The 22,880-nt window shown below is 46.6% G+C and overlaps 1 protein-coding gene across 1 annotated transcript in view; it reads left to right on the top strand.

Moving 5' to 3' along the window:
• Positions 1 to 8,626: 8,626 nt before the first annotated feature.
• The window catches only part of LOXL2 (lysyl oxidase like 2), a 103,840-nt gene continuing 89,586 nt past the window's right edge, over positions 8,627 to 22,880 (top strand). The window contains exon 1 of the mRNA XM_030816982.1: positions 8,627 to 8,802. The gene's annotated coding sequence lies outside the window, so the exon portion shown is untranslated. The remainder of the gene's footprint in view (positions 8,803 to 22,880) is intronic.

Raw genomic sequence — 22,880 nt, 5'->3', positions numbered from 1 at the left:
AAACACCACCACAATCAAGGAATAGGCCATTTCCATCACCACAGAAAGCTCCCTCATGCTCCTTCCCAGGCCACCTCACCCACCTCCAGCCTCAGGCCACCAGTGATCTGCTTTCAGTCCCTGCCGTTTAGTTTGGACTTTTCTAGAGTTTTCTAGAGTTATGACTGGATCATCCAGTATGTCTCCCTTTTGTGGCTGGCTTTTTTCTGCATGTCAGAGTTGGAGGCAGGCATCGTGATATGTTTGAGATTCAACTATACTGTTTGCTATGGTTTGAATGTGTCCGCCAGAGTTCATGTGTTGGAAACTTAACCCCAATGCATCAGAGCTGGGAGTTGGGGTCTGATAAGAGGTGACTAGGTCATGACAGCTCTGCCTTCATGAATGAATTAATGCTATTTCGAGAGTGGGCTTTTTGTAAAGGGGACTCTGGCCCCCTCCTGCTCTCTCGCTTGCTCTCCCTTCCAAGTGCCATGCCCTTGGACTTCCCAGCCTCCAGAACCATGAGTCAAGTATATTTCTGTTCATTTTAAATTACCAAGTCTGTGGTATTCTGTTATAGCAACAGAAAATGTACTAAAACACTGTTACATGTATTGGTAGTTCACTCAAAGGAACTAATTTCTAATTGAAAGATTTCAGATATGGTAATCCCCAGGAGAGGAAAGCACACTTTTTTTATTATTACAAATAGGACCTTCCCAGGCTGCTTAAGTTGTACTGATCCTGGTCCCGCTTCAAAGCAGGGGAGTCACTGAGTGACGTGACCCTGAACGGGACCCTAAATGGGCTCCAAGCATAGGAAGTTGTTAGAGGGATTGAGTCACTCCCAACCCACGCTGGTGATGGAAAGGGCAAGTTAGTCGTGGAACCTGGTCTCATGGAAAGCTTCTCCCTACCAGACTGAATTTTCTTCTTTGCTGAATACAGAGGACTGCCTTGCATAGCTTTCTTCATTAAAGAAAGCTATGAGAAGCTTTGAGCTCCTCCAAGTAAACTGTTTCTTACTCTCAAACAGGCTATTAATGATGACGATTAATAATAAATTTTTTTTTATTTTTTATTTTTTGAGACGGAGTCTTGCTCTATCGCCCAGGCTGGAGTGCAGTGGCGCGATCTCGGCTCACTGCCAGCTCCGCCTCCCAGGTTCACGCCATTCTCCTGCCTCAGCCTCTCCGAGTAGCTGGGACTACAGGCGCCTGCCACCACGCCCGGCTAATTTTTTTTGTATTTTTAGTAGAGACGGGGTTTCCCTGTGGTCTCGATCTCCTGACCTCGTGATCCACCCGCCTCGGCCTCCCAAAGTGCTGGGATTACAAGCGTGAGCCACCGCGCCCGGCCACGATTAATAATAAATTAAGCAAAAGAAGGCCAGGTGCAGTGGCTCATGCTTGTAATCCCAGCACTTTGGGAGGCCGAGGCAGGTGAATCACTTGAGGTCAGGAGTTAGAGACCAGCCTGACCAACATGGTGAAACCCCATGTCTACTAAAAATAAAAACACACACACACACACACACACACACACACAAATTAGCTGAGCGTGGTGATGCATGCCTGTAATCCCAGCTACTCAGGAAGCTGAGGCAGGAGAATTGCTTGAACCCAGGAGGTGGAGGTTGCAGTGAGCTGAGATCGCATCACTGCACTCCAGCCTGGGCAACGAGAGTGAAACTTTGTCTTAAAAAATATATATAATAACAATAATAATAATAAATTAAGCAAAAGAAAAGGAAAGGGTTGAAGTTAGCACACTGTGGTTGACAGAATAATTTTACATCCTAGAGAATAGATTAAATGAAATTACACTTTTCAATGTAAAAACGTTGTGTTTCCTAGGAAAAAGGCAGATGCGTCCTAACCACTCCTGACTGCATACATATGCAATTTACAATTGTACTTTCTGAGCAGATTTGGAACTCTCCTGGGGTTTAGCTGACCTGGGTCTGGGTCTGGTCTCAGCACCCCTGCTAAAGCCTCCTAGGGAAGGTGCTCGGGTTGATAGCTCTGTGGGCCTCTGGTTCCATGTCTGTAAACAAGATGCTTGGAGCACAATTTCTCAAGTTACCTGGCGGCTCTTTAGATCTTAACCCTTTAAATCTCTAGAATTTTAGGGTTTTAACCCCATTGGTATAGCTTGGCCCTGAAGAGAGCAAGCGCACATTGCCGTGTGAGAGACAGACCACTAAGGGGCGCTGCTTCCTCAGAGGAGGCGGGAGTTCTCCTCCTCCCCATTCTCTCCTCTGATGAAACTCCACACTCATCAAAAGTGGTTGTGATAGAATGCTCAGATTTGGAATGGTGAGAAACAAGGAAGCCACATCATAGGACCTGATAGATATCTGGCCAACACAGGAACACTGGAATATGTGATCTATGTGACCATCCCCTTCCCAAGGCCAGATCGAACACCCACCCCTTAACATATACCAACGTTAATTGCTTAATGACATGAGGAAAAACATTCTGAAAAATTCGTCATTAGGCGATTTTGTCATTGTGCAAACATCACAGAGTGTACTTACGCAACCCTAGGTGATATAGCTTACTACACTCCTAGGGTATATGGGCTAGCCTGTTGCTCCTACGCTACAGATTTGTATAGCATATGACTCTTCTGAATACTGCAGGCATTTGTAACACAGTAGTAAGTATTTGGGTATCTAAACATATCTAAACATAGAAAAGAGACAATTAAAAAAATGATAAGGCCAGGCACAGTGGCTCACGCCTGTAATCCCAGCATTTTGGGAGGCCGAGGTGGGCAGATCACGAAGTCAGGAGATCGAGACCATCCTGGCTAACACGGTGAAACCTCGTATCTACTAAAAATACTAAAAATTAGCCGGACGTGGTGGTGGGCACCTGTAGTCCCACCTACTCCGGAGGCTGAGACAGGAGAATGGGGTGAACCCGGGAGGCGGAGCTTGCAGTGAGCCAAGATCGTGTCACTGCAGCCTGGGCAACAGAGCCAGACTCCGTCTCAAAAACAAAAAACAAACAAACAAAAAAGATAGACCGGTTTAGGGAAGGCATTTACCATGAAGGGAGCTTGCAGGACTGGAAGTTGCTTTGGCTGAGTCAGGGAGTACGTGGTGAGTGAATGTACACTGTACACTGCTGTGGGCTTTATAAACACTGCACACTTAGGCTACACTCAATTTATACCTAATATTTCATTTTTCAGTAATAAATTAGCCTGAGGTTACTGTAACTCTTTTACTTTATAAACTTTTTAGTTTTTAAAACATTTTTTGACTCCTCTAATAACACTTAGCTTAAAACACACTTTGTACAGCTGTACCAAATTTTTAAATTTCTTTAGTATTCTGTAAGCTTTTTTTCTATTTTAAAAATTATTTATTTTTGTCTGTGCTGTAAACTTTTTTGTTAAAAACTAAGACACAAACACGCACATTAGCCTAGGCCCACACAGGGTGAGGATCATCAATGTCAGTCCTCCACCTCCACGTCCTGGTCCACTGGAAGGTCTTCAGGGGTGTTAACAGACACGGAGATGTCATCTCCTAGGATAACAATGCCTTCTTCTGGATACTTCCTGAAGGACCTGACTGAGGATGTTTTATAGTTAGGCTTTTTTTTTTTTTTTGAGATGGAGTCTCACTCTGTCGCCCAGGCTGGAGTGCAGTTGCACGATCTCGTGTCACTACAACCTTCACCTCCCGGGTTCAAGTGATTCTCCTACCTCAGCCTCCCGAGTAACTGGGATTACAGGCGCCCACCACCATGCCTGGGCTAATTTTTATATTTTTTAGTAGAGACAGGGTTTCACCATGTTGGCCAGGCTGGTCTCGAACTCCCGACCACAGGTCATCCGCCCGCCTTGGCCTCCCAAAGTGATGGGATAACAGGCATGAGCCACTGCACCCGGACAGCTTTTTTTTTTTTTAATAACTAAAAGTACACCCTAAAATAACAATTAAAAGTATATAGTATAGTAAATATATAAGCCAGTACCATAGTGATTTATTATCATTATCAATTATTATGTACTATACATAGTGACACGTGCTAGACTGTCATATGACTTGCAGCTTGTAGGTTGTTTACACCAGCATCACTACAAACACGTGAATAATTTATTGCATGACAATGTCACAACAGCTATGGCATCAATAGGAGAGAGAAATTTTTCAGCTCTATTATAACATTATGAGACCACCAAGTGATACGGGACCACCGACATATACCTGGACCGTCATTGACTGAAATGTCATTATGCGGCACGTGACTATATTTCCAAGTCACTTTCCCAGATGGCTGGATCAATGTTTGTCTGTTTGGTTGGTTGATTGGTTCCCCACTTAATTTAACAAATAGACCATATGGAGCCTCTTCTGCAGTTCTATAAATTTAACTACTCGTTTCTGCATTTTTATTCATCTAAGTAATCATTACTAATACCTACTAAAATTATTCCTACTTTCCCACTTCATCAGACGGGCCTTCCCTGGCCACCCCTTCTGGACTAGCACCTGAGCCTCCTTCACCTTCTGTCCTCACCAGCTTTAGTTTTCTCTGTAGCACTCTGTCACCACCCGACTCCCACATTTCCTCATTTCTGTGTCTTTGTGTCTTGTCAGTCTCCTACTCTGGCATATAAGCACCATGAAGGTACAGACCGGCTACAGCATTGGCTGGGCCTCCCTGGAGCCTCAGGCTATGCCTACTGGGACATGCTATGCTTCTTTCAATCTAAGTCAGTCCAGACTGGTAGGAGAGTGATTTGGCAAGAGACTGAGAGAGTGCAAAAGCCAAGGGAAAAAAGAGAAAGAATAGCCTCTAGCCTTTGACTCGGTAATCACACTCTGGGAATGGATCCTAATGCAGTAATTCACATGACCCCTGGGGATGGGGTGGACAGGAGATGTTGCCTTCCCTCTCCCCGTGTGGGGTCTGAAGCCCTGAGGGACAAGAAGTCACTGTGCCCTCCTCAAAGATGCCCTCCTCACAACGCAACATTTATTGTACAACACCAGGGACTGTTCTGAGCCCATTCAGTCCTTTTACTCCTTTGGAGCTTTTTTTTTTTTTTTTTTTTTTTTTTTTTTTTTTTTTACAGTTATCGCTTTGTCACCCGGGCTGGAGTGCAGTGGTGTGATCTCAGTTCAAATGCAGCCTTCACTTCCTGGGCTCAAGTGATCCTCCTGCCTCAGCCCCCCGCCAAGTAGCTAGGACTACAAGCCCGCACCACCATGCCTGGCTAATTTTTATATTTTTTTGTAGAGACAGGGTTTTGCCATGTTGCCCAGGCTGGTCTCAAACTCCTGGACTCAAGCAACTCACCCGCCTTGGCCTCCCACAGTGCTGAGATTACAAGCATGAGCCACCCCACCCAACCTCTTAGGAGCATTTTGAGTGAGGCGCTTCTTACAGATGAAGCATGTGAAGGAAAAGGGAGTTCACATCAGTTAATGGTGGAGCCAAGATTTGAACCCAGGCCCCCTGACTGCACAAGCATGCCTTGAACCCATTGTACAACTCTGCCTCTGCAGCAGTGCAGGACCTGAGTGGTGGAGGTGGCAGGGGGGGAGGTGTATCCAGACTCACAGACATAAGGCATCCCGCCATCATTTTATTTCATCTGGGACAAGGGTCTACTGCTGTCCTGAAGTAGTTGCCTAAGTCTTTATTTCGGTTCAACAAAAGGCATCAATAAAACACAGTGCAAACTTCACATACTCTACTCATTTTGTCTTGGAAGTGAGGACATGGCGAGGCAGAGATGGACTTACTGAGGCCTCCAGTGTGGGCCACTAATACTTGCTGGACGAGTCAAGCTCCTTTTGGTTCTCCCAGCTCGGCCATTCACTGGCTCTGTGACACTAGGAAAATCACTTCTCCGAGCCAGGGCTTTTTCATCTGTAACAATTAGCAGGAACCACACTGTACCCAATCAATAAATATTACTTTCACAGGGATAATTGTCATGGCATAATTTACACTAGCAAAAAGCTGTAAACAACTGAATATCCAATAATGGAGAAATGACTCCATTGCACAGTAATTTCAGACCAGAACTGTCTAAAACCATTAAAAATTACATTGAAAAATTAACACAAAATGATATAGTAAAAAAAATCAGAGGCCAGGTGAAGTGGCTCACGTCTGTAATCCCAGCATTTTGGGAGGCAGAGGTGGGTGGATCACTTGAAACCAGGAGTTCGAGGCCAGCCTGGCCAGCACGGTGAAACCCTGTCTCTACTAAAAATACAAAAATTAGCCACACGTGGTGGCACATGCCTGTAATCCCAGCTACTTGGGGGGCTGAGACAGACATGAGAATCGCCTGAACCTAGGAGGGGGAGGTTGCAGTGAGCCAAAATTGCGCCACTGAACTCCAGCTTGGGAGTCAGAGCTAGAGTCTGTCTCAAAAAAAAAAAAAAAAAAAAAAAAAAAAAATCAGGATACAAAAACCGTAACTACAATTTGGTTGAACAAATATTCTGAAGGAAATACTCCAAACAGTAGGTGTTTATGGGTGATAAGACACCAGAGTGACAATTTCTTCCTTATATTTTTACGTATTTTCTGAATATTTCACAAGAAGTTTGCTTTTCTTTATAACAGACAAAAGATTATTTACAAAGTTGGTCTCCTTTCACTTTCTACCTTATTGGTGAACGCTTTAGCAGGAGGGGGTAGGACTAGAAGTGGAAGGATGGGAGATGGGGAAAGGGGAGAGCTCAGTTTCACCAGCATTTATTGAGCATCTGGTACGTCCAGGCACTGTGTAGAGTGTGACAGCTGAGTGAAAGCTCAATAACCAGGCATTACTGTGCAGAGAAGGCAAGGGAATGTCACGTTCAAAGGTCCTGGGGTGTGAAATAGAAGGCTTATAGGAGCACAGAAAGTAAGGCCCAGGGGGAGAGGTGAGACGTGGTTGGGAGTTGGGCAGGCTGGAAATGCCCCAGAGGCCCTGTCAGGTTAATCAAGGGATTCAGATTACATTTTTTTTTTTTTTTTGAGACGGAGTGTCGCTGTCCCCCAGACTGGAGTGCAGTGGCGGGATCTTGGCTCACTGCAAGCTCCGCCTCCCGGCTTCACCCCATTCTCCTGCCTCAGCCTCCCGAATAGCTGGGACTACAGGTGCCTGCCACCACGCCTGGCTAATTTTTTGTATTTTTAGTAGAGATAGGGTTTCACCGTGTTAGCCAGGATGGTCTCGATCTCCTGACCTCGTGATCCGCCAGCTTCGGCCTCCTAAAGTGCTGGAATTACAGGCGTGAGCCACCGCCCCCAGCCGGGATTCAGATTACATTTTGAGGACCCTGGAGCCACGGAGGATTTTTTTAAATTTTTAATTGAAATTTTATTGGGTGTATTAAGTTCTATATAATTGTATCACCTGTGTGGTTTTCTGTATCTCAAGATACTGAATAGTTCCACCACCACAAAGATCCCTCCCCCTGCCTTTGATAACTACACCCCCTTCCTCTGAGCCTTTCCCTCTACTGCCCACCAGAGCCAGGGACTGATCAGTGGGGAGGGTAAGGAGGAGGCAACGGAGAAGACCCCATATCTGCCTGGGAGAGCTCACAGGGGTCAAGGTGGACTGTGAGTTGCAGTGCCAAGTTTGGGGCTTGCCAGGGTAGCTATGGCCATGGGAATGTCCAGGTGAAAGTCTTTCGGAGGCTAATGGATTTAAATATCCATGGCTTAGGAGGGAAGCCTGGGCTGGAGGTGAGATTTGGGAGGGGTTTGTCTCGTCAGGGGGTGAAGTAAGAGAGGACTGAGGAAGGAGCCGCCTTTCAGGTGACAGTCTACTTCTGCACAGGAGTCCCTTGTTTTGCAGCTAGCTGCCTCCTTGGGACTGGCAAAGCCCTGCTCTTGCTTAAGGAGCCCTCTCTGTGCAGAGGGCTCTCCCAGCATGCCCATCCCCCACCCGGAGCCTCAGAGCCAGGCACAGGAAGTCCTTCTGCACAATGGCCACCCGTTAGCTGTGTCCTGTTCAGTCCCCAAACACAGGGCTTGTAAATCCCAGCCCTGCCATTCCAGGAAGGACCCCAGAGGTCACGGAATCCAAAGCGTTGAATTTTCAAAGAAGAAAACTAGTCCTCGGAGGAGAGGCTTGGCCAGGGCCAAAGATGTGATCTGCTGGCCGAAAGGGGGCTGTTTGTTTACTGGTTCAGGATCGGTTTTCCCCCTATAGGAAAAGGGAGGTGAAACCCAGGCGAGATGGGTGCAAGTTTCTGAACACTTTCATTCGGCAGCTTTAAATGAGCGTGTACTATGTGCCAGGGAGGGCCAGGGTTTTCGGGATAGGAGGTGGACAAGGCACGGGCCCTAAGGCTGGTGGACAAGGACATCGAAGGGTTAAATTCTGGGACCGCTGCGGGGAGGAAGGGGTAGAGGAATCTCCCGAGGAAAGGCCCCCTTCCCGGCATCTCAGGCTCCGGAAACCCGGGCGCGAGGAGCCTGGGAAGGGCTGCCCCGCAGGCCTTGGCCTCCCCCGCGGAGCTCCCTCGGGCCCTGGGAGTGGCCGCTCTCGAATTACAACAAAAGAGGCCGGAGGCCGGGCCTGCTGCGGCGGCCGCCTTCGGGGAAAGGGGTGGGTCCGGGGAGGGGTTTGCCATCCTCCTCTGGTTAAAAGTAAGGGGGAAAAGAGTAAGCGCGCGACTCCAGCGCGCGGCTACCTACACTTGGTGCTTGCTTTCTCCAGCCATCGGAGACCTCAGCCGCCCCCTCTGCTCGAGAAAGGGGCTCAGCGGCGGCGGAAGCGGAGGGAGACCACCGTGGAGAGCGCGGTCCCAGCCCGGCCACTGCGGATCCTTGAAACCAAGTAAGAGCGCTTCCCGCGCCACCCCCTCCCCGAAGCGGTTCGCGAGAAAGCGGGAGCGTCCCTGTGGGGTCTCCAGGCTTCGTCCTGCGCGGGGCTGCCTCTCGACAGTGCCTGGGGGTTCCCAAAGACTTCTTGCGGGGAGCGATGCGAGGACGTGCAGGCTAACGGGTCCTCCTGCCGCCCCGGGCGGCCCCGCCCAGCCCCACCTCGTCTGGGCCGGGCGCGGCGCGGCTGCTGGCGCGCCCGGGGAGCCAGGCGCTGGGTCAGTTGATCGTCCCGAGCGCCCGTTATCAGGCGGGACAGCCAGTCGAGTCTCGGTGCGCGCTGGGCGTCTTGGAGAGTGTAGCGTGGCTCCAGGGACAGCGTCTCCGGAGTTCTGGCTTTGAGGAGTGGGGCACGCGGGAGACGGGTCGGGAGACAGAGTGCCCTCGGGGCTGTGGTTTTGGGGATGTGGAGGGTGCTGGGCTGGGACGGAGTGGGGGCGGGGACCCCGGGGGCTGCGCCTGGGAGCTGTTGCGTCCACTGCCTGAACCCGGTTCAACCCCCAGCCTGCTCCAAAGGCTGTTGGGAGCGCGGGAGCGCCGTGAGTCCTGCGGGAGCAGAGGCGCGCTCGGCACGCCAGGTATGCACTCCCAAGTCGCCCTGCCTCTCCAGGGACCAGGGACCCTCTCCCGCCGTCATCACCGAGAAGCCCTGGAGTTGGAAAGAACGGGCACGAGCGAACCCACGGCTACAGCTGATCCCAATCTTGAGCCGTTGGTCCCGCGGTCCCAAGTGCCTACAACTTTTACGCAGGCGCTTTGCCCACCGCGCCCGTTCTCACCAGCCCAAATCTCGAAGCCCTCTGGGTGTGGCTGCCTGCTTGAGGTGTCCCTGCCTGCTCGAGGTGTCCCAGGAATCAGCGCTGGAATAGAGATGATTGGGAGAACAAGCGAGGTTCCCTCCTCTCAGTGCCCGGGCTAATACCACCAAAAAACAGCCGGAGTGCGGGGCGGGGCGAGGGTGTGAGGAAGAGAACACCGCAGAACACGGCGAGGGAGGGGGCTGAACTACTCAATATGGTTAGGAAATCCCAAGTCCTGATGAGGGGAGAGATGTGTATGACAGAAACATGCTCCAAATTAGTTTCGTCCCTAAGATCTTGAAACTGCAGAGATCTCAAAAACAATAATTTTTTTTTTCTCCCAGAGGAAGAAAAACGCTGAGGCTCACGGCCACTGGGTTAAGTCAATGTGGGGACTGAAACCCCTGCCTCTTACTCCAGGTCCCTCCCCTACACCACCGCTAGCCTGTCCATCCTGGAACCCCAAAACAACATTTGTCATCTTTGGTGGAATGAATTCGTTATTGATGGTGTATCATGTACTTAATGGTCAGGGGTGGGGTTTAGGGTGGAAGAGGAAGAGTTCATTTCCCTGGTCAGTTCTCAGATAAGTGACTGACTCACTGGATCCTAACTTGACTAAATTTTTAACCTTTCTCCTCACCTTTGTCCCGTTCCTCTTCCTGGTCCCTAGTATCTGCCCTGGAATGGCCACCAGACCCATGACAAAATGCGTGCTCCCCATGGGTCCCGGTGGCTACCAAGGTTCTCCCTAAGGAAATTCAGTCTCACTAATCTGTGTGTGCGCGCGCACGTTTGTGTATGCATGCGTGCACGTGTATGTGTGCATGCATGTGTGTCCTCATGCGTGTGTTTGTGTATGCACCGGTGTGTGTTTATATGCGCACACAGGTGTGTGTGTGCACGCAGTGTGTGCATGTGTGTACGTGTGTGTGCGTATGTATTCCTATGTGCATGTGTGCACACCTGTATGTGTGTATATGTGTATTTGTGTTTGTGTGCATGTTTGCATGTGTATGTGTGCGTGTGTGCACTTGTGTGTATGTGTGTGCATATGTGTGCACGCATGTGTGCACGCGTGTGTATGTATATGTGTGTTTGTGCATGCATGTGCATTTGCTTCCCTGTAACTTTGTGTTAGAAAGTGACTTAGTCTAAGGTCACTTAGGCATTGAGTGGCAAAGTTGAGTATGAAACTCAGGTCCGAAAACAAAACGTACTTAACATCACACATTGGCTGACATTTTAAGTATCGCAGATAGGAGATTCTGCAAAGATGCTTCCATTTATTTTCTTTCCAACTGGGCTCCTTGCCTGGCCTCTCCTGGCCTCTTCCCAAGTCCTTGTCCTTTGACCTCTAGATGGCCAGTGTGGAAGGGCTTTGTGAAGGAAACAGATTTTCTGTGGTCTGGACATGACCATCAGCGAAGGTGTTGAGTCCCAGAAAACACTACATTGTTTATTTTTTTATTGTAAAAAAATTTCAAGTATGCAAAAAAGTACAGAGAAGGGTATAATGATGCCTCATAAGCTTCTCACTGAATTTCAACAGTTATTTTGCCACATGTATGTCATCTGTCCCTTTCTCTTTCTGTCGCTGAAGTAGTTTAAAGCAAATCCCATGCATCATGTCATTTCCTTGCTACATATTTCAGTGTGATTTCTAAAGATATTAAATAACTATGATGCCATCTTTAGACCTAAGAAAACTAAAAACAAAATATTTGGTATCATCTAATGCCAAATAGCAGTCTGTATTTAAGCATTTCCCAATTTTCCCCAAAATGTCTTTTTTTATAATTGATCTGAGTTCTGTTGATTTGTGTAACTTGTTACATTCCTATTGTATGTTTTCTTTCAAAGCACTTTTCTGTCCACTATGTCATTTGATTCTTACAAGGTCCCACTAAAGAGTTAGGTGGAAATTTTCAAATTCATTTCTCAGCTGAGGAAATGGATAAACAGATAAGCTGTCCAGAGGGCACAGCTGGTGACCCAGGGAGCCAGGGTCTAACCCCCTCTCCTCGTGGCTGGGCTTTGGTGGTTCTGGTTCTCCATGTTACTCATGGACTCTCAGCTGCTCTCTGAAGAATTCTTGGCTCAGGCTTCATCCTGAGCTTATCACTTCCTATACACCTGCTGTCAGAAATCCCTGTGTAAATATTAGTAATTGGACATTTGGTGCTTGAGATAAATGAACTGCAAAATCAGGAAGCCAGGGTTTGTTTCCTAGCTCATTGCAAAACTGTAAGGGCTCAGAGCTGCCCTCTCTGAACTAGACAGCAGTATACTTCCTCATTATTTGACTCCAAGGTATAAAAATAGGATGAGTGAAATGACTGTTGCTGGGATTCCTGGAAGAAACAAAGGCCCCAGAAAGAAATCTAATAGAGGACAATCTCCCCTCTTTGAGCATCACCTGAATACTCTGACAGCTGGTACCTTCATGCTGAAGCCCTCAAATCCTATGACAGAGAAGTAGGGGTATATAGGCTTCCCATTGAAGTCCTTAGTTTATGCATGACTTTATTCTGCATTTGACCAATGAAGATATGTAACACCTGATATGGCTTGGCTGTGTCCCCACCCAAATCTCATCGTGAATTGTAGCTGTCATAATTTCCATGTGTTGTAGGAAAGACCTAATGAAAGGTAATTGAATCACAGGGGTAGATCTTTCCCCTGAAAAGTAAATCTCGTGAGATATGATGGTTTATAAATGGGAGTCCCCCTGTACATGCTCTGTTGCCTGCCACCATGTAAGACATGCCTTTGCTCTTCCTTTGTCTTCTGCCATGATTGTGAGGCCTCCCCAGCCATGTGGCATTGTGAGTCCATTAAACCTCCTTCCTTTACAAAGTACCCAGTCTTGGGTATGTCTTTATTAGCAGCATGAGAACAGACTAATACAACACCAGAGCCTTCTGCTTTTAGCATTTTCATTACTTAAGTTTAAGTGAAATGGAGTGATGAAGAAATTTCTCCACCTTGTTAATGAGACTTGTAAATTGGAATTCTCCTTTCTTGGCAGATCATGTGGGAAAAAGGAATCCCTTGTCGCAGGACTCCTAGATGTTCTGCTGTTACGCTTGTTGCTTTGAAACAGGGAATGAGCAGACCTTCCATAAAATAGCCAGTTAGAGGCAGAGAAGCTGGTCAACCTGATTCCATTCAACGGGAGGAACTCCAAAGTGGCAAGACATTAACCTTAAACCACCCTGCCTTCTGACGGCCATAGGTTCTTTTTCCTTAGCTAACAGGCTGTCTCCATGGAGGAAGAATTTCTAGGTGGTTCCACACCAGCAGCTGCAGTTGCACAAGCATGACTGCTTCCTTCATTTTAAAGTTTGGGGAGCCTTAGGAGGTGTTTTAGTCCATTTTCTGTTGCTTATAACAGAATACCTGAAACTGGGTAGTTTATTAAACAAAAGGAATTTAGTTCTTACAGTTATGGAGGCTGAGAAGTCCAAAGTCCAGGAGCTGTATCTGGTGAGGGCCTTCTTGCTGGTGGGGACTTGGCAGTATTCCAAGGTGATGCAGGACCATCGTGAGGGGGCTGAGCATGGTAACATGCTAGCTCAAGTCTCTTTTCCTCTTGTAAAGCCACCAATTCCCTTCCCATGATAACGGATTCATCTATTAATTGATGAATGGATTCATCAGTTTATGAGGGCAGAGTACTCCTGACTCAACCACCTTTTAAAGGCCCCGCCTCTCAAAACTGCCACATTGGGGATTAAATTTCAACATGAATTTTTTGGAGGGACACATATTCAAACCACAGCAGGAGATATGATTTCCCATTCCCAGGGGCTGCCTGGCTTTAAAAGAGCAGCTTGTTACTGTCATCGTCCATTTCCCCCTGGAGAAAGGCTTTTGTGGTCGGTCTGCATGGCAGTCACACCCTGGGTGGTCCATGAGGCCTCAGATGAAGTGGCCCAAGGCCACTCTGCTCTAGGCCCACAGACAAGGCAGGAATAGCTGTTGCAGCCTAGAAAAGGAAGGGCCAACCAGACATTCACAGAGATGCAGCCAGAGCAACACACAGCTGAGCGTCTTAAGTCTTCAGTCCTGTGTAAGTTGAAGCAAGACATCAGAAATCTCTCACCTGTGCTGTCCAACACGGCGCTTGCTCAGCAGGGAACACCTCTTGGCCAAGCGTATTGGCAGCCCTTCTTCCGTGACCAGCGTCAGGGACGTCTCTAGGCACCTTTTCAGAATAGCTGGCAACATAGCGAGACCCTGTCTCTACAAAAAAAGAAAAAAAATTAGCCAGGCGTGGTGTAGTCCCAGCTACTTGGGAGGCTGAGGCAGGAAGATTGCTTGAGCCCAGGAGGTCAAGGCTGCAGTGCACTCCAGCCTGGGCGACACAGTGAGACCCTGTCTCAAAAACAAACTAAGAAAGAATAGCCACTTGGTTGATGATGATAAAGGATGATGGGGACTGTTTAGTTCAGACTTCTGTCCAGAGTTTTAACAAATCTTTTGCATTTCCTGTGGCAGAAACAATATCACCAGGCAAGTAGTGCGTGCGGCAGATGAGAACGAGAACTAACTCAGCAGATGCCGAGGTTGTGGTTAGGAACACAGTAGGTTCTTCTTGTCCAGGGCTTTTGATCCCTTCACTTGGGATACCTTAAGTATTATATTTAATTATAGTCTTCTAAGCACAGAGCGATGTTTTCTTTTTAGTTTTTTCATTCCTACAATCCTTGTCAGACAAGCAGACACAGCTGGCCCTCTGGATGTCCCGTGGCAACAGACGTATCCTCCTTGATGTGTTGCCAACAAAGTGCCGAGGGTATCTTCTGCAGAAATGGTGCCACTTGCCTATAAAACATACACTTATGACAAGATAACTTACGGTGATGACTTGTGAACAACTTAATTTGCAGTTTCTTTATAATATCTTTCTGGAACTTGGATCCATGGACTTCTTGTGCCCCCAGCCTTGTCCTGATATACCACTGGGGTACCAAGGTAAACACAGTATAGCTCTTCAGAGGGCCTGCATGACTCGAAGATGTAGTGAGAAAGATACTTTTCTAAATATCTTTCTAAAACAGTTACAAATTGAGAAAAGCACGTTTCTTTTTTTTTTTTTGGTTTGTTTTTTTTTTTGAGACAGGGTCTCACTCTGTCACCCAGGCTGGAGTGTGGTGGCGCAATCTCAGCTCACTGCAACCTCCATCTTCTGGGTTCAAGAGATTCTCCTGCCTCAGCCTCCCGAGTAGCTGGGATTACAGTCATGCACCACTATGCCCAGGGAAAAGCATATTTCTTTTGTTTATTTATTTATTTTTTTTGAGACGGAGTCTCGCTCTGTTGCCTGGGCTGGAGTGCTGTGGTGCAATCTCGGCTCACTGCAAGCTCTGCCTCCCGGGTTCACGCCATTCTCCTGCCTCAGCCTCCTGAGTAGCTGGGACCACAGGCGCCTGCCACCATACCCGGCTAATTTTTTGTATTTTTAGTAGAGACAGGGTTCCACTGTGTTAGCCAGGATGGTCTCGATCTCCTGACCTCGTGATCTGCCAGCCTCGGCCTCCCAAAGTGCTGTGATTACAGGTGTGAGCCACTGTGCCTGGCCGGAAAAGCATATTTCTAAACATGCTTTCACCCACCCCCAAGAATAGCATATCTAGGTAAAATCACATGTTCCTAAGTATATACCCATATAGGCTTTTTGGGTTGCTTTTGTGTTTATTGTGGTAAAATATACATAACATAAAACTCACCATCTTAACTATTTTCAAGTGTACAGTGCAGTGGCGTTAAGTATGTTGACACTGCTGTGCTACCATCACCATCAGCCATCTCTGGTACTTTTGCATCTTCCAAAACAGAAACTCTGTAGCCATTGAACACTAACTCCCCTCTCCCCCTCCAACCAATCCCTGGCAGCCCCCATTCTACTTTCTGTCTCTGTGACTGTGACTGAACTAGGTACTTCATATAAGTGGAATATATTATATTTGTCTTTTCGTGTCTGGCTCATTTTACTTAGCATGGCTTCCAGGTTTTTTCACGTTGTAACCTGTGTCAGAATTTCCTTCCTTGTTGAGCCTGAATAATATCCCACTGTATGGATAGACCACATGTGTTTATCTCCTACTCCACTGGTGGACATGTGGGTTGTTTCCACCTTTTGGTGACTGGGAATAATGCTGCTGTGAACATTGGTGTACAAATGCCTGTTATGGATGAACTTTTACAAAGTGAACGTGCCCTTGCTACTACATCAAGAATAGAACATTAGCAAGAGTGCATGAATTTAAAGGCAAAGCGAGAGAGTTCAAATACGTTTCATGCCCAAACATGGCTGCTTCAGTTACACCTCAAGATCTTGGGACTGGATGTTGATTTTCTCTACCATGAGGGGGTTTGGAAGAGATATTTGAAAGAACACAGTTTATAATCTATGATTTGAAAGAGTTAGTTTATAATCATAGATTAGTTATGAGATTTAAGTAGCTCCTTTCCTTAAAACGTCTAGGGATGGGGGTACAGCCCGTTGAGATTTGCAATTGTAGCTGTGTTAGGGTATCACCACTAGGGATCATTCCAGGCTGCCCCTCAGCCATTGTAGGGTTCAAATCCACCTGGAGAACTCCTGGCTTTCTGGCAGCTTCTGCTGGAGCACGAGTCTAAGCCCATTCTTTGGCCATATCCTGTCTGCCCTCCTCGTTTCCTTCCTTCCTCCTTCCCTTCCCGCCTGATCTCTCTCTCGTCTTTTTTTTTTTTTTTTGAGACTGAGTTTCGCTCTTGTTGTCCAGGCTAAGTGCAATGGCACGATTTGGCTCACCGCAACCTCCACCTCTTGGGTTCAAGGGATTCTCTTGTCTCAGCCTCCTGAGTAGCTGGGATTACAGGCATGCGCCACCACTCCCAGCTAATTTTGTATTTTTAGTAGAGACAGGGTTTCTCCATGTTGGTCAGGCTGCTCCCGAACTCCCGACCTCAGTATCCTGCCTTGGCCTCCCAAAGTGCTGGGATTACAGGCGTCAGCCACCGTGCCCAGACTTCTCTCTCTTCTTAAGTAGAATGATTTATCAGTGACTCTGATAGTTTATGTGTGTATTTAGAAATAAGGCCGGGCACAGTGGCTCACACCTGTAATCCTAGCACTCTGGGAGGCCAAGGTGGGGGGATTGCCTGAACTCAGGAGTTCGAGACCAGCCTGGCCAACAGGGTGAAACCCCATCTCTACTAAAAATACAAAAATTAGCCAGTCATGGTGGTGCACGCCTGTAATCCCAGCTACTCAGGAGGCTGAGGCAGAAGTTTCAGTCAGCCAGGATCGTGCCACTGTGCTCCAGCCTGGGTGACAGAGTGAGACTCAGCCTCCAAAAATAATAAAATAATAATAATAAAGTCTTCAGTCAAGAGTAATATTTTGATGCCTGGCAACTACCCCCAGGCTGCCTGCATGACACGTTCAAGTGTCATCCAAGTAGATTCTTTTTTAAAAGGCTTTATTGAGATATAATTTGCATATCATCCAATTCACCCATTAAAATGTACAAGTCAATAGATTTCAGTATATTCACAGATATGTGCAAATATCACCCCAGTCAACTTTAAAACGTTTTCATCAACACAAAGAGAAGTCCATATCCGTTAGCAACCACTGCCTATCCTCCCAGCCTTAAACAGCCGCTATCTAGTTTCTGTCTCTATATTGCCAATTTTGGATAATTTGTGTAAATAGAATCATATAATATGTGGTTGTTTTTTTTTTTGGTCTGGCTTTTTTCACATCCCTTAATGGTTTTTTTGTTTGTTTTGTTCGAGATGGAGTCTTGCTCTGTCACCGGGCTGGAGTGCAGTGGTGCCATCTCAGCTCACTGCAACCTCCGTCTCCCGGGTTCAAGCGATTCTCCTGCCTCATCCTCCCAACTGGCTGGAACTACAGGCATGAGCCACAATGCCCAGCTAATTTTTGTATTTTTAGTAGAGACGGGGTTTCACCATGTTGGCCAGGATGGTCTCCATCTCTTGACCTTGTGATCCGCCCGCCTTGGCCTCCCAAAATGCTGGGATTACAGGCGTGAGCCACGGTGCTCCCCTAATGTTTTTAAGCCTCACCATTTTGTAGCATGTGTCAGTATTTCATTACTTTTTATGGCTGAATAATATTCTATTGTATGGGCATGCCATATTTTGTTAATCCATTTATAGTTGACAGACATTTGGGTTGTTTCCACCCTTTGAGTATTATGAATAATAGTGCTATGAACATTCATGTAAAAGTTTTATTTGAACACCTGTTTCAATGTGTTTCAATTTTGGGGGGTATATACTTAGGAGGGGGGTTGCTGAGTCATATATTAATTCTATGTTTAGCTTTTTGAGGAATCACCAAATTGTTTTTCACAGTAGCTGTGGTATTTTACATTTCCACTAGCAACGTATGAGCATTCTAATTTCTCCACATCTTTGGCGGCACTTTTTATTTTCCCCTTAAAAAAATTCCAGCCACCTTTATGGGTATGAAGTGGTATCTCATGGTCCTTTGTGTTTGCTTAATGACGAGTGATGTAGCACACCTTTTTATGTGCTTGTAAACCATTTGTATATCTTCTTTGGGGAAGTGTCTATTTAAGTTTTTGCCCATTTTTAATTGGGTTGGTTGTCTTTTTTTTTTTTTTTTTCTGAGACAGAGTCTTACTCTGTCACCTAGGCTAGAGTGCAGTGGCACGATCTCGGCTCCTTGCAACCTCCACCTCCCGGGTTCAAGCGATTCTCCTGCCTCAGCCTCCCAAGTAGCTGGGACTACAGGCACACGCTACCATATCTGGCTAATTTTTGTATCTTTAGTAGAGACGAGGTTTCGCCATGTTGGCCAGGCTGGTCTTGAACTCCTGACCTCAGGTGATCCGCCCACCTCAGCCTCCCAAAGTGCTAGGATTACAGGCATGAGCCACCGTGCCTGGCCTGGGTTTCTTGTCTTTTTATTGTTAAATTATAAGCGATTTTTACATATTCTGAACTCTAGACCATTGCAGATATATGATTTACAAATATTTTCTCCCATTCTGTGGGTTATGTTTTCCCTTTCTTGACAGTGTCTTTTCTCTTTCCAGTTCAAATCACTTTTATTCAATGTCTATTCTGTGTTGAGCACAGGGGATCCAGAAGTGTATAAGCTACAGATGCTTACCCTCTAGAGGGATCACCAGCTTAAAAGAAACAGACATGCAAATCAACAATGACAAAACAGTAGAATAAGTATGATAAATATTTGGTCATCACCCTTTTTTTATCACCCTCACCACTGCTGCCCTGGTTCATAAAGCATCTTCAAAACATTTTTTTTGATGTGCAGAAGTTCTTTTTATTTTGATAAAGTTTAATTTACATATATGTTCCTTTTGTTTCTTGTGCTTTTGGTGTAATGTCTAAGAAATCACTGCCAAAGCCGAGGTAAGGAATCACTGCCAAATCCATGAATACTTACTCTATGTTTTATTCTAAGGGTTTTACAGTTTTAGCTTTTACATTTAGGTCTTTGATCCATTTTCAGTTATTTTTGTAAATGCTATGAGGTGGGGCCCCAACTTCATTCTTTTGCATGTGGCTATTCAGTTGTTCCAGCACTGTTTTTTGAAGACAATTCTTTCCCCATTGAATGGTCTTGGGACCTTGTCCAAACCAATTGACCATAGATATATGAGTTTATTTCTGGACTCTCAGTTTTATCTCATTGATCTATATGTCTCTCCGTATCCCAGTACCATACTGCCTTGACTTTTGTAGTAACTTTTGAAAACAGGAAGTATAAGTCCTCTTACTTCGTTCTCCTTTTCAGAATTGTTTTGGCTAATCTGGGTCTCTTGCACTTCCACAGGAATTTTAGAATCAATCAGCATGTCAATTTCTACAAAGAAGTCAGCTGGGATTCTGATAGAAATTGTGTTGTATTTGTAGATCAATTTGAGGAGTATTCTCATCTTAACCATTTAAGTCTTCCAGTCCATGAACATGGGATGTTTTCCCATTTATTTAGATCTTCTTTAATTTCTTTTAACAATGTTTTGTAGTTTTCAGGGTATAAAGTTTATATTTCTTTTGTTAAATTTACTCCCAAGTATTTTATTATTTTTGATGCTATTGTAAATAAGATTGCTTTATTTCATTTTGAGTTTTTCATTGTGACTGTATAGAAATACAGTTCATTTTTGTATGTTGATATTGTATCCTGTAACCTTGCTGAACTCATTTACTGGTTTTGATAGTTTTTTAGCAGATTCCTTAGGATGTTTTATACACACATGAGTAGATTCTTAAAGAGTAGGTGTTCATGAAGTGGATGTGTGATGTTCTAGAACAGGAAATGGCAAGTCCAAAGGCAGGGAGGTGTAAAAGCAGTTGGAACCACATGTGCACAGGTCAGCATGGCTGGAGCTCAGGGTAGCAGGTTGAAGCTAGTTTGTGTCATGCTAAAGAGGATGGAGACATCCTGTCACTGGTAGTGGGAGCCATGCCAGTCTGGAGATGCAGTAAGAATATTAGAATCATTCTTTAAAAAGAGGCCCAGAAGAGGCATGTGATCAGCACCAATGAAACTGATCAGCTTCACAGGTAGCTGACAAGGTCTGTCCCCCTCAGTAAATGCGAGGACCTGCAGATCTCTCTCTATGTGCCACTACCCTGTGGATGACGTTACCTTGATGAACGGTCCCTGGTGACCCAGCACCACCTGGCATTGTAGCAGCCAAGCCCGGCCAGCTTCAGTGATGTGACACTTGATGCCTGCTGCTATTGCTCTTTAGGCTTCTGGACAGGATCCAGATCATGGGCTCTTAATGAACTTCAGACCAGCACTCCTACCTGACTGCCTTATGGAGCCAGAAATTTCCAGACAAGCTGAAAATGTGGCCGTGGTCTCTGTGCCAGCTGCCCCTGCCATTACTGGGTTCTCTGGGTTTGGCTGTCATAGGACAAGCACAGGCCTAAAGAATTGACTATTGGCCCAGGTTGCATTGCTTGGATGACAGCTTGGCCTGGCAGCTTCTGGAGATGCGAAAGGTATACAGAGCCAAGGGCGAGGTCTGCTATCATGAGCCTCACGTGAGGCACGCAACAAGCTCAGCAGGAAGGGCATAGGGAGGATGTCACTTGGGGACTGAGCTCAGAAGGTGCCTCCCTGGCCACTTTTGATGGATCATCTCAGAAAAACTCCCTCCAGTTTTGTACTCCCTCCAGCCCAGGACTCCCACCATCTTTCACCCAGTACACTCATCTTATTTCCAACCACCCAAACCCCTCCTGACCTCAGCGTCTCTGCCTAGGCCAAATCTCCGCACTCCCCCTCCAGGAATTTTCATGCCACGGGCCCCATCCCTGTAATCTCTGGACTTGCTTGCAGTGATTTCATTGCCTACCACGCTTGCATGCCATTTTGGATTTGGCTTCTGCTCACCTTCCCCTTGCCTGCCTTTTGTGGACTTCAATATCGCCTTGAAAGTTGCACAGAAACTCAGACCGATTTGGCCATAGATTATTAGCTCTGAGAAGCAGTGTGCCTGAGAGAGAGTCTGTATGTAGTGGGGGAGGATGATTAAAGTCTGTTACCCAAGAGTGCTTGATGGGAATGATGATATGCCTCCTGGATTTTGTCCAGATTGTTGCTGATTTTATAATTATGGTGACTGAGCCAGTCACCATGCTGGGCACTTTAATTTCTGATGTAGCCCATGAAGACCCTAAAACTCTTCCCCATTTGCAGAAGCCAGATTTGAATCTGAGACCACTCTCAGATGCTGGCCATATTTTTCCAATTGTTATGCGTTACCTTATAGTCAAACCACGTCTCTCGTTTTGTTGTTGTTGTTTGTTTGTTAAGGGTGTAGGGATTGGGTAATATGAACCCGATAGGCATTGATATGATTTGGCTGTGTCTGCACCCAAATCTCATCTTAAATTGTAGCTCCCATAATTCCCACATGTTGTGGAAGGGACCCGGTGGGAGATAATTGAATCATGGGGCAACTTCCCTCATACTGTTCTTGTGGTAGTGAATAAGTCTCACAAGAGCTGATGGTTTTATAAGGAGAGACCCCTTTCGCTTGGCTCTCATATTCTGTCATGTCTGCCGCCATGTAAGACGTGCCTTTCACCTTCCACCATGATTGTGAGGCCTCCCCAGCCTCGTGGAACTGTCAGTCCATTAAACCTCTTTTTCTTTATAAATTACCCCGTCCTGGGTATGTCTTTATCAGTAGTGTGAAAGCGGACTAATAAGGCATCCTTGTCTCAGTCACTTTCTGAATTGCCTTTAAGCAAAATCACCAATTTTGGATTTTCCCTGCCCCTTCTTTATGAGCTGCAGAGAAGAGATGTGTCTTATGGACACTATGTATTTGGCTTTTGCACTCTGATCCAATCTGAGAGTCTCTGGTAGGCACATTTTAAAGTCTTTGAAAGTGTACCTTCAACCTTCCCAGGAAACAGCCTGGTCAGAATGAGATTCCACCCAGAGCCGGAGGTGGGCTGCGGGGAACCCCCATTGGTCACAACAAATTATGCCAACAAAGACCTCTTTTTGGAGGCTGGGGGAAAAAATGCAGTTTTATATGCTTACCTTCTCACCATCTCACTGTGCCCTGAACATTCCCACTTTGTGGCCAGAAATAGACGAGACTGAAGTAGACTCTTTGGCTAGGGGCCAAGTGGATCAGACAGCCTGGACCAAGCCTGGTGTTAAAGTCTCCATTCTTGTCTAAGGTGGTTCTAAGGGGTCCTCTTGTCTAAGGGGTCCTCTGGCCCCTGAGCCAATTCCCTCATTCTCTGAGCAAACCCCATTCAGCCAAGACAGCCTTTTTCCACAAACGAATGTGTTCCCCGTGGGGCCAGAAGCAGCCCCAGACCACAGCTGGGATCGCCACTCCACAGTGTGCTCTGGGCCATGAATGAGGACCATTCATCTCTCCTGTTGGTCCAAGCAGGAATCCCAGGCAGGGAGGGTCTGATGGAGGAGAGAGACCCCACCCTAGCCCCTGACCCCAAATGTGAATGCAGGCATCTGGCAGAAATGTCAGGCGGAACATTCTGTCTGGAAGGAAGAATTCAGCCGAGCTCTGGGCCGCACTGTTGCAAGCAAGTGTCCTTGGCAGGGTAGGGCACTGTTCCTGGCTGAGAACTGCCAGGTTGTTTATGAGATGCTTCAAATCCGGGGCAGGCAGGACTGTTGCTGGGAGCTCCAGGGCACAAGATGTGGAGCCAGTGCTGGGAG

Source organism: Nomascus leucogenys, chromosome 8 (genome assembly GCF_006542625.1).
Source record: "Nomascus leucogenys isolate Asia chromosome 8, Asia_NLE_v1, whole genome shotgun sequence".
Taxonomy (NCBI): Eukaryota; Metazoa; Chordata; class Mammalia; order Primates; family Hylobatidae; genus Nomascus; species Nomascus leucogenys.
Note: the sequence above shows the minus strand (reverse complement) of the source record. Positions and strands in the feature narration are given on the sequence as shown.